The 12,308-nt window shown below is 39.5% G+C and overlaps 1 protein-coding gene across 1 annotated transcript in view; it reads right to left on the bottom strand.

The window, feature by feature from the left end:
* LOC110459794 (orexin receptor type 2-like) overlaps window positions 1-3,689 on the bottom strand; it is a 171,634-nt gene extending 167,945 nt beyond the window's left edge. Inside the window, exon 1 of the mRNA XM_021512242.1 lies at window positions 3,216-3,689. The gene's annotated coding sequence lies outside the window, so the exon portion shown is untranslated. The remainder of the gene's footprint in view (window positions 1-3,215) is intronic.
* Between the last annotated feature and the right edge of the window lie 8,619 nt (window positions 3,690-12,308).

Here is a 12,308-nt window from a genome sequence, read left to right as displayed (position 1 = left end):
CGCAATAATAATAAAATAATAATCACAACCTAGTTCGTAGGTCGTCTCAAAGCGGTTCACAAATTATTAACCGGGATTATAGGGCCTTTGCAATCAGCCAATATCTGTCTCAACTCCCTGGGGAGCATACAGCCGGAGCTGCCATTGCGGCGCTAACAGCTAGCATTCTACAATTCTAGCGCTGCCAAACCACGTACTCGTTTATATCTAAATAGACTGGAACAAGCAAGCTATTATTAATTATACATATCAAATATGTAATTTTCCTTTATTTTGGTTTCTAATCATGCTTTTGACGATATCATAGGGTGTAGATTCAGTTGGTATTGGGACAAATTTAAAGAACGGCAAAGAAGATTTTAAAACAATGTTATCGGTCATTTAGTTTTAAAGTGTTTTTAATCATCATTATCTATTTATCGATTGCGCGTTATTGTTCACGATTAGATATGTATCGTATACATGTAACACTGAAATACCTTAGTTTTAGAACCTAAAAATCAAAAGAGGATAAAAACGAATCCTTTATTTATCTGTTATATCAATTACAAGCTGCTTAAAGCATTTGAAATGATATCGCATTGACAAGCGTCAAATATGAATATAAATTGTGTTTTAACCCATCACAGATAGATTTTACATCACCATTTGAGTTCACAGTGCTATGAACGCAACTTCAAGTTACTAAAGATTGGTTCAATTAGCGAACATGCAACGTCAGTGTACAATATAACCACGTCTATTGACTTTTTGTTTGTTACTAGTCTTCATAATAAGATTGACCACACACCACATGACGGCAGAGAGGTAAATATAACATCGTCATAAAATCTTACTTATGTACCAACCCTTTATCTTACTTTAAACAAAACTAATTTTAAACATGTTTTTTTTAAATTAACACCGACATAAAACGATATGGATTATTTTATTGAAAGCCATTCTGAAATGCTGATGTATGTTTATTTGTCAGACCAATTAGTGTGTTAGCACCGTCTGTGTTACAGGGGGACACACCTACCTATTGTCAGACCAATTAGTGTATTAGCACCGTCTGTGTTACAGGGGGACGCACCTACCTATTCACACTAATACATTGATTAGGAGTGTTCTCATTAGTATGGAAACTACAAACGTACGGGTATATCTACAGACTCCTAATCATTCCTAATTAAATCACGTACAGGGCTCTGTTCCAGACAATCCTAACAATTCCAGATGATAGGGCGGTACATTTGTTTAAATTTGCTACGATTCTTCCTTGCATAATAAACGTAACACATATAAATGACGGTGAAGTTGATTAATTCATTGAAATTCCGAAAATTAGTATTTTTCAATCCTTATCTGTGTACATTTTAATGTTCGTGTCCTAACAGTTTTGTAAATTCTTGAATGCAAATAAGATTAACATCACTTTCAATTAGTCCGTGATTACTGGTCTTAATTGATCATTTGTTGGAGACGGATACGTGTATTCAATACTCTTAACTAGTTCATGTCTGATATACGACCAATATCAGTTATGCGATGAATAATTTACTTGGACGAATATAGGATAATGCCTTAAGTGATGATCAGAATCCAATATACCGTAAATCTTAGATCAATTCTGCGGTTTACCATCAAAACTAGATATTCTGTCGATAGGTTTCCTTATGATGATCCAAAAGAACAAACTATGATAAAGCAAACGTAGACAATATCAGATGTTGTTTTGTCAAAGTGTTTTCTCCTGTTTTTTTTAAATTCTCTTTGACAATCATTTAACGTTTAAGTTGGGATTGATAAAATACCTAGTAACTGAATCGAATGGAAGCTAACTGTTAATACTTAGAAAACTAAAATTTTGTTTTTCGATAGGCTGGTTAGGCTCGAGATAATGAACATTGGTTATATGATGGTGAAAATATAGAAGTTGTTGAAGAATTTAATTATATAGGATTATTATTCAACTATAACGGAAAATTTACTAAGACTCAGCATAAGCTGTCTGGGCAAGGTCGAAAAGCAATGTTTGCACTTAACTCAAAGACACGGACGTTTTATTTTAATGTACAAACTATGTAATCATTATTCAGAACTTATGTAAGCCCAATTCTCAATTATGCAAGCGAGCTCTGGGGATTTTATTGTGCCAAGGATATTGAAAAAGTACAAGTGCATTTTTTAAAGCAAGTGTTAGTGGTGAAGCGAAGTACAGCTAATAACATGATCTATAAGGAATTAGGAGTATATCCACTGATTACAATAAGAAAGTTGAGAGTGTTCAAATTTTGGTTGAAATTAGTACATAGTCAGAATTGTATTATGACTGAAATATCTAATGATCTTATGGAAAGGTTGAATGTTAGTGATAAATATAACTGGTTGATGAGAGATATTAAAAATGAACTGTATACTATGGAACTGGGTTATATCTGGGACACCCAGGTGACAATAAATGTAAAACATGCTTTGGATATTATTAAACAAAGACTTTTTGATTGTTGTGTACAAGAAATAAGGAGTCATATAGCTGAATCGACCAAATGAGGTATGCATAGACACCTAATATGTGCACAAAGTTTTGATATGAAAATTTATCTCAGAAAACCTTTCCAATTCAAGTACAGAAAAGCTATTACGAAACTCAGAATGTCCAGTCATCAGTTAGAAATTGAGCAAGGTAGATATATAAATGTACCAAGGAGTTTAAGAATCTGTAAATTATGCAATTTAGATATTGAGGACGAATACCAACCACTTTGTGCTTAAATATCCTTCTTTTCAGATACTTAGACATACTCACATGAAAAAATATTATTGGTCAAAACCTAGCGTGTTAAAATGCATCAGTCTTTTGAACTCTAGCAATACATCTGAATTATGCAAATTAGGAAAGTTTCTGCAGAAAGCATTTATGTTGAGAGAGAATCTGAAAACAAATTTAAATGTATGAACCAACAACAATGCGTTCTCCTGCAATACATTATTTTTTATTAACTTTTCTTTAACTAGTATATCATTTATGATGTACATTCATTCAAATACATGTCACTTATTTTATATCTAGTAAATCATTCATTTAAAATACATGTCACCAAATTGTTTACACATGCAAACTGCCGCCCTGGCAAGCATGTATTGTATATGTTCGAATTGTATTAATATCCTGTACCTATAAGTTGTAAACGTTTGGAAATAAAATGAACATTGAACATTAAACGACTTACCTGTCTTTGTAACGTCACACACGAACGGTTTTCTCCGAAATTTTGTCCGACACCTCCAATCACTCCATGCCTCGCTCACACAATATCACCTGTTGTAACAACGCGGGAATTCCTGTAGGACTATTGAAAACATTGATCTAATAGCCAGCAATGGGGCCTAAACACTCACTTAGGTGCGAGAGAATTTACCTAATTTCAAATATTTATTATGAACCAATCACAGCTTCATAACTCTTAATATGTCATGTGTGGTGATTTTTTCACTTAAACATCCTTAGAGACCACTTGGTTTACAGTACACAAACAAGCTACACTTTTCATTTATATCCTATTTCAAATATTTTCTTTGGCAATGCCAACAAGCATTTCGAAAGACATGCGGCCTTCGATGTACTGCCCGGTATAACAATAAGCTCAGCGGAAGCCTCTACCCAGTATAACGATTAAATCACACGCTACTTGTTCACGACTACGACCGCAGACGCTCACTGCTGATACCGATGCAAACCTTTCGCTTTAACACCAGTCTCCGCAACTCAACGGAATCAGCTACGTTTGATCGGATTGACCATAAGACATGCAGACTTAACGTGCACAGAGATCAAGCGAGCGATGTAACCGGCGTTGATATTGGAATCTGTCAGTGGGGCATAGATAGGGCAAATCTTCTGGTACTGATCGCGGACAGGCCAGGGATTGTTACACACAGTCGGGGCAGGACAATGATGCGAAAACCACAAGAGATAATACTGCGAAATAGAATAATTATTGTGAAGTGTTACAGTAGGATAAAATAACAGTAAGACAATACGTTAAATATTTATAGCAAAGAATTATTGTAGTATAGTGCAATAATTCGGCTTAGAAGGATGACAGAAACGTAAAAAAATATTACACAAGAAGGGTTCAAGTATGCTACAATAATTGTAGAATAAAACTGAACATCGTTATACTGTGGACATCGTCATACTGTGAACATAGTTATACGGGTTCCAGTGGGGTACAGGAAAACAGTACAGAGAGGTATGGTACAAGTGTATATACATGGTGATATACACGTAATCGCAGTCCAAGAAATTCAGTATCTGAGAACGGTATATTTTTTCATATATGTGTTTATGAAGAATCTCCTTAAGATGGCGAAAGTGCTAAAGACATGTTAAACAGTGTCCGTGTATAATGAACAAATCAACAGGGCTACTAGTGCTTCCATCAATTTAAGTGTTCATCACACAACTCAGATAGACATTGTATACATACACAGAGAGTACATGGGACAAGACAGTAGTTCCAACAGTGTAGACAAAATGCGGTTATCAAATATTTGGAGAATATATACTTAAATATATCATGTTCTTATTGTCCGGTAGATTTGTGACGTCATAATATACTTTATCCCCTTTATTCATGACGTTGGAAACATGCATCACACTTAATGTAAATGCAACACTAAATATATTCTTTTAGGTGTCGTACAAGTGAACTAAGGGTAGATATACCTGGAATAAAAAAAACCAACACATATGCAAAACAACCGAAAGCGATGAAATAATTGTTCGAATGACTAATGGCTTGGCACAACGACGAGCTCTCTTATAATGGTACATGTACAATAGAATGAAATCAAGGAAGCAATATAAGTTGACGTCATAATCTGCTTCAGACAGAAGGATACATTTGCAAATCAGAAATAAATCAAATTACAATAGATAACAATCATTGTTTTGCAATATGTTATCTTAAAATAGACTCATTTGATACGCTGATGTTATGCAAGAGAAGTTGCAATCCTCGATATACTTCTGAATATTAAGCCCTTAGAGCAAGCCTCGGGGTTAGATAATCACGAATGGCCTGTCCGAGGGTGAGAGACCTTGCACAAAAGCATCTTAATATAGCTTAAAATTTGGCGTAAAATAGTATTTGTTTTTTGGAGAGTAGAAAAAAAATGTAACCATCATCCCACAGGACATTTATTTTTAATTGACAGGCCCCGGCAAGCCTCGTGTTTGACATATTTGGATGTTACATATAGTTCTAAAACCTAAATCACGCGAGTTCATCGTCGATGAGAGAGGGTAAGATTGTGGCTTGGTAATATTTAAATCTCCTGTTCTTGATATGGATGTAGATTGACATTACCTTCAAGTGGTTGTCGCAGTATCTTGATAAAAAAACACACCTCTCAATTATATTCATGTAAGCAAATCTGTATGCAGAGATTAAGCAACTATGTTTCGCCAAATCTCCGCATCGCCAATATATTGTTCAAGATCATCAGCTGATGTCAATATGGATATGATATTTTGCTTTTGAACGACGTTAAGACAAATCACATTCTTACTATTTTCAACACATTAATGTCAATCCAACATATACTGTTATTGACTTCAGTAACCTTACAGTTTTACCATTGTAATATGCGCAGCTGCAGACAAGAAACTCGTACTTCTGCTAATTTAAGCAGACCCAACTCATAATTTCACCATCGTAAGAAGCGGCTGCCAGCCAAAACATGAATCTAATGCAAAAATTAGGCAAAAGTCAAATCAACTTCATCTAGTCAAAATGTAGATCTGATCTTAACTTGAAAGTACCAAATAGTCGGTATTATGATGTAAATGTAAATATGTATTAATTAAGTGTATGGTATTCACCAGTATATGACGTAAATGCTGTACGAGCATAACCTAAATAACACCTTCACATGTAATATATGGTGAAGATTTCCGGACTAGAAATAAAAATCGTCATAACAAGTCACTATCACAAAAGACGTCGCCCAACCATCGTGGTTCAGCCCTAGATATACTATGGAAATTGTCGTTGAATCGGATTTACATTGTAAAGTTGAATCAGTGCACGTCTACATTAATAAACAATTGTATTTGATCATTTTGAAATAGCTAAAACTATCCTTTTGGTGGTTGAAATATACTGGCTCTACAGGAACAGCGAGAGAATGTATTAGGATCGGCCGTTGAACTAAGCCCCGTCGACCTCGAAGTCTAAATCACTGTTATACGTTTGGTGTTTGTTGTTCTGGGAGGCACGGGTTCCACTTCCGCTATCCGAGAGATACCTGGTGTCAGACCTAAGTAGAGTGAGTTTCAACTATCCTGCAAGTGAACAGAGAGAGTAAACAGAAAAAACGTTAAGTCTTAATACAGCACAAACCAAACAACGGCATTGTAAATGTACATACACGTAGAGCAAAGTCAGGTTATCCAGGACAAAGCTACAGTCAGACACACCGAATTAAAACAAAGGCCACAGACAACACACATAGAACACAGAACTCACACAACACACTGAGAACACAGAACACAAACAACACACATAGAACACAGAACACATACAACATACATAGAACACAGAACACATACAACATACATAGAACACAGAACACAGACAACATACATAGAACACAGAACACACACAACATACATAGAACACAGAATACAAACAACACATAAAGAACACAGAACACATACAACATACATAGAACACACACAACATACATAGAACACAGAACACAGACAACATACATAGAACACAGAACACATAAAACATACATAGAACACAGAACATATACAACATTCATAGAACACAGAACACACACAACATACATAGAAAACAGAACACACACAACACACATAGAACATATAACACACACAACATACATAGAACACAGAACACATACAACATACATAGAACACAGAACTCATACAACATACATAGAACACAGAACATATACAAAGTACATAGACAACAGAACACACACAACATATATAAAACACAGAACACACACAACATATATAGAACACAGAACACATACAACATAAATAGAACATAAAACACACACAACATACATAGAACACAGAACACACACAACATACATAGAACACAGAACATAAACAACACATATAGAACACATACATAGAACACAGAACACACCACACACAACAAACATAGAACAAAGAACACACACAACATACATAGAACACAGAACACATACAGCATACATAGAACACAGAACACATACAACATACATAGACCAGAGAACACACACAACATACATAGAACAAAGAATACACACAACATACATGGAACAGAGAACACAGACGACATACATGGAACAGAGAACACACATAACATACATGGAACAGAGAGCACATACAACATACATGGAACAGAGAACACACACAACATACATAGAACACAGAACACACAACATACATAGAACAAAGAACAAACACAACATACGAGGAACAGAGAACACATACAACATACATGTACATAGAATATAGAACATAAACAACATGCATTCAACACAGAACAAACACAACATACATGTACATAAAACACAGGACACACAAAACATACATAGAACACAAAACACACAAAATATATAAAACGTAGAACACAACCAACATACATATAACACAACACACACAACATACATAAATCACAGAACACACACAACATACATAAAACACAGAACACAACCAAGATACATAGAACTTAAGACACATACAACGTACAAAGAACACAGAATATACACAACATACATGTACATAGAACACATAACACACAACATGAATATAACACAGAACACACACAACTTTCATATAACACATAACACACACAACATACATAGAACACGTAACACACACAACATACATAGAACACATAACACACACAACATACATAGAACACGTAACACACACAACATACATAGAACACATAACACACACAACATACATAGAACACAGAAAACAAACATTATACTTAAAACACTGAACACACACAATATAACTGAATAAATACTTCATATACAGAGCAATGATTTAATAAACAGAACACTAACAACATACATAGAACACAGAACACACACAACATACATAGAACACAGAACACATACAACATACATAGAACAAAGAACACACACAACATGCATGTACATAGGACACAGAACACACACAACATACATACAACATAGAACACACACAAAGGACATAGAACACAGAACTTAGACGCAACGTACATATAACACAGAACATACACAACATACATGGAACAGAGAACACACACAACATACATAGAACATAGAACACACAACGGATATAGGACACAGAACGCACACAACATACATAGAACATAGAACATACACAACGGACATAGAACACAGAACTCGCGCAACGTACATAGATCACAGAAAACAAACATTATACTTAAAACACTGAACACACACAATATAACTGAATAAATACTTCATATACAGAGCAATGATTTAATAAACAGAACACTAACAACATACATAGAACACAGAACACACACAACATACATAGAACACATAACACACACAACATACATCGAACACAGAACACATACAACATACATAGAACAAAGAACACACACAACATGCATGTACATAGGACACAGAACACACACAACATACATACAACATAGAACACACACAAAGGACATAGAACACAGAACTTAGACGCAACGTACATATAACACAGAACATACACAACATACATGGAACAGAGAACACACACAACATACATAGAACATAGAACACACAACGGATATAGGACACAGAACGCACACAACATACATAGAACATAGAAGACACACAACGGACATAGAACACAGAACTCACGCAACGTACATAGAACACAGAACATACACAACATACATTGAATCCGTGAACATATAAACTTGAGGTTTTTGAAGTAAAACCAATTTTCATGATGTAATACTTACCATAACTTTAGTATGCATATACAATACCTACACCCATCTTTGTAGCCCAAAAACAAAAGATTCAAATATCCCTACCTCCCTACCGTGACGTAACCTCTATCTCGATGACAGAGCCACGGAGTGATCTCCCTTCCTCAAACCCCCTTTTATGGAGCCTAAAGGCAGCCAGGATGAGGAGGCAAGGGGAGGAATACAGGGTGGGACTCCATAAAGTTATGGTAAGTATTACATCATGAAAATTGGTTTTACTTCAAAAACCTCAATTTCATTTCAGTAATAATTACCATAACTTTAGTATGCGAATTCGTCTTACCGTAGTGGAGGCTTCGAATCCAGGCAGACCAGGCTGACAGAACAAACTCGAGACATGCTCAAGGTAGGGGAAAAGGTTCAAGGAACCCCCCTAATAAAGCCCCGAAAGTAATTAAAAAATGGGAAACCTCCCCGTAAAACGAGCAGGTGTATCACCGTGGTGCCTGAAAGCATACTATTTAAAATCACTGAATTACTATGGAGGAACAGCCACAGACTGTGCAACCACCACCGGTCCAAGGGAATACAATCCATCAGAATGAGAGGCCAAGGACCGGAGATAAAAATCCGTGAAGGTAGTCTGTCCGCGCCAGAAAGCTGCGGACATGACCTCCTGAAAGGGGGACCCATTGAGGAGGGCCCATGACGCAGCAAGGGCCCTGATCTCATGAGCTCTCACCTTATACAACGCCCGAACCTGATCATCCGAGTGGTCGTAACCGTACTTGATGACCTGACAGATCCATCTAGACACTGACTGAGAAGAGATATCCTGTTGACCCTGCTTAATGGGCAAAAACAGACGAGATCGAGGACCTCGCCCCCCCCTGGTTTTATCGAGGTAAAACCTAAGCGCCCGACAGGGACAGAGCAACCTATCCCGTTCCTCAGCTCCAACGAAGGCAGTCAAAGACGGAATCTTAATCGGATCGGGCGAGAAGCCAGGAACCTGATTCTTAGCCATAAAGGCAGGATCAGTGAGAAGGGTAACGGCAGAGTAATTCCTGGACCATCGGAGGCAAGAGGGGTGAGAAGACAAGGCATGAATCTCACTCCTCCTTCGACCTGAGGCCAGGGCAACAAGGAATACCACCTTGTAAGTAACAAACTTCAAGGAGGCAGACGCTAAAGGCTCATAAGGTGCCCGCATCAGCGATTCGAGCACCAGTGGCAAATTCCACTGCGGAGCCAACTGCCGGACCCTAGGCCTGTCCAACCCAAACCCCCTAATCAAGGCAGAAAGAGAGGAGGACGAGCCTACCTCCGACCTACCATGAACAGAGAGAACACTAGCAATGGCCGTGCGATAACCAGCGATAGTGCCAGGGGCAAGATTGCGGTCCCTAAACAGCCAAAGAAGGAAGTCCGCAATCACCTGGACAGTAGCCTTGATCGGATCAACCTTCCTGCCGACACACCAATCACAGTAAATCTTCCATCGTGACTGGTAGACGGCAGATGAGGAAGCCCTAATTGATCGAGCGATGCGATCTGACACGTCCCTAGAAAAGCCCGCCTGAGCGAGGCCTCCTGAGATAGCTTCCACGCGTGAAGGTGGAGGATCTCCGGACGAGAGTGCATCGTCCTGGAACGAGGCTGGCGAAGGAGGTTCGCTCTGAGAGGAAGAGCCAGGGGCTCTTCCACCAGAAGCGACAAAAGCTCCGGAAACCAAGGCTGCCTCGGCCACAGGGGCGCTATCAGGAGGAGGGAACACTGATGCTCCCGAAACTTCTGCAGCACCCTGCCCACCATGTTGAAGGGTGGGAATGCATATGCATGCATTCCCTCCCAATCCAGAGACAGAGCGTCCACGGCCCAAGCCCTTGGATCTGGTACCGGAGAGACAAACGTTGGCAACTGATTGTTCAGTGAAGTGGCGAACAGGTCTATGTGAGGCCTGTCCCACACCTGACAAATTCCCACGAAAATCGAGGGATTCAGTTGCCACTCTGTCAAAACCGGCTGGCGGCGCCTGGAAAGAGTATCCGCCAGAACATTCAACCTGCCTGGCAGATGCTTGACACAAATTGTCAACTGCATTTCCTGACATAGAAGCAGAATGCGGATAGCGAGGGCACACAGGGTGTGAGACCTGGTTCCCCCCTGTCTCTCCAGATACGCGACAACCGTAGTGTTGTCCGTAGCCACACAAACCACCTTGGAATGCAGGATCTCCCGAAAAGACTGCAGAGCCAACAGAACAGCCCTCATCTCGAGCACATTGCTGTGCTCCGAGAGCTGTTCCCCAGACCACTCCCCCGACTGGCAACGCCCGTCGAGATAAGCTCCCCACCCTGTCATGGATGCATCCGTGTACAGGGTCATAGTGGGAACTGGCTTGGACAAAGGAACCCCTCGGAGAACATTGTCCTGATGAGTCCACCAGCGTGCGTACTCCTTGACCGACTGGTTCAGAGGAAGCAAGGCTTCCCAATCCCTTGAAGAAGGGACCCAGTTGGCAAGGAGAAACATCTGGAGAGGCCTGATGTGAAGTCTCCCTAAGGGGACCACATCGGCCAGGGCGTTGAGATATCCCAGAAAACTGAGAAACCAACGTACCTGGACTTGAGACCGGCCGATAAAGGTCAGAGCAAAAGCCCTGGCCTTCTCGAACTTCTCCATCGGTGGAAGGGCGATGCCCTGAACCGTATTGAAACGGTTCCCCAGAAAAACAAAATCCTGAGATGGGGAAACCTCCGACTTTTCTCTGGAAGGAATGAAGCCGACCTTGAGTAAGAGTTTCAGAACCAACCGGGTGACCTGTACCAGAGACTCTCTCACTAGGTGGAGCATGAGGGAGTCGTCGAAATAGATGTGAACATCTATTCCTCGAGAGTGCAGGAATCCCACGACCACCTGCAGCAGCTTGGTGAAAACCAAAGGTGCAGTCGTGAGCCCGAACGGCATGGCCCGGAACTGGAAGACCTTTCCGTTGCAAGTAAAACGGAGGTACTTCCGTGCCGACTTCTTGATGGGGATGTGGAAGTAGGCGTCCTTTAGATCTACTGAAGTCGCCCACATTCCCTCTCTCACGGAGGCGATAATACCCCGAGGAGTCTCCATCTTGAAGNACCTTGCCCTGAAATTTTGACTGTGAACAAAGTTCACAAGGCGAAACCTCACTGCAAGGACGACACCTGGGACAGGCATCATGAGAGTCCCGTACCACAAAGAAATGGGAACACCCATGAGCACTACCTCGTCGCTGTCCCGACCGAGACATACCCTCCAAAGCGAACGTAAACAAAAAATTTACAAGCAGATAAAACGGGAAAATAAGGATAAAAT

Source organism: Mizuhopecten yessoensis, unplaced genomic scaffold (assembly GCF_002113885.1).
Source record: "Mizuhopecten yessoensis strain PY_sf001 unplaced genomic scaffold, ASM211388v2 scaffold10225, whole genome shotgun sequence".
NCBI lineage: Eukaryota > Metazoa > Mollusca > Bivalvia > Pectinida > Pectinidae > Mizuhopecten > Mizuhopecten yessoensis.
Note: the sequence above shows the minus strand (reverse complement) of the source record. Positions and strands in the feature narration are given on the sequence as shown.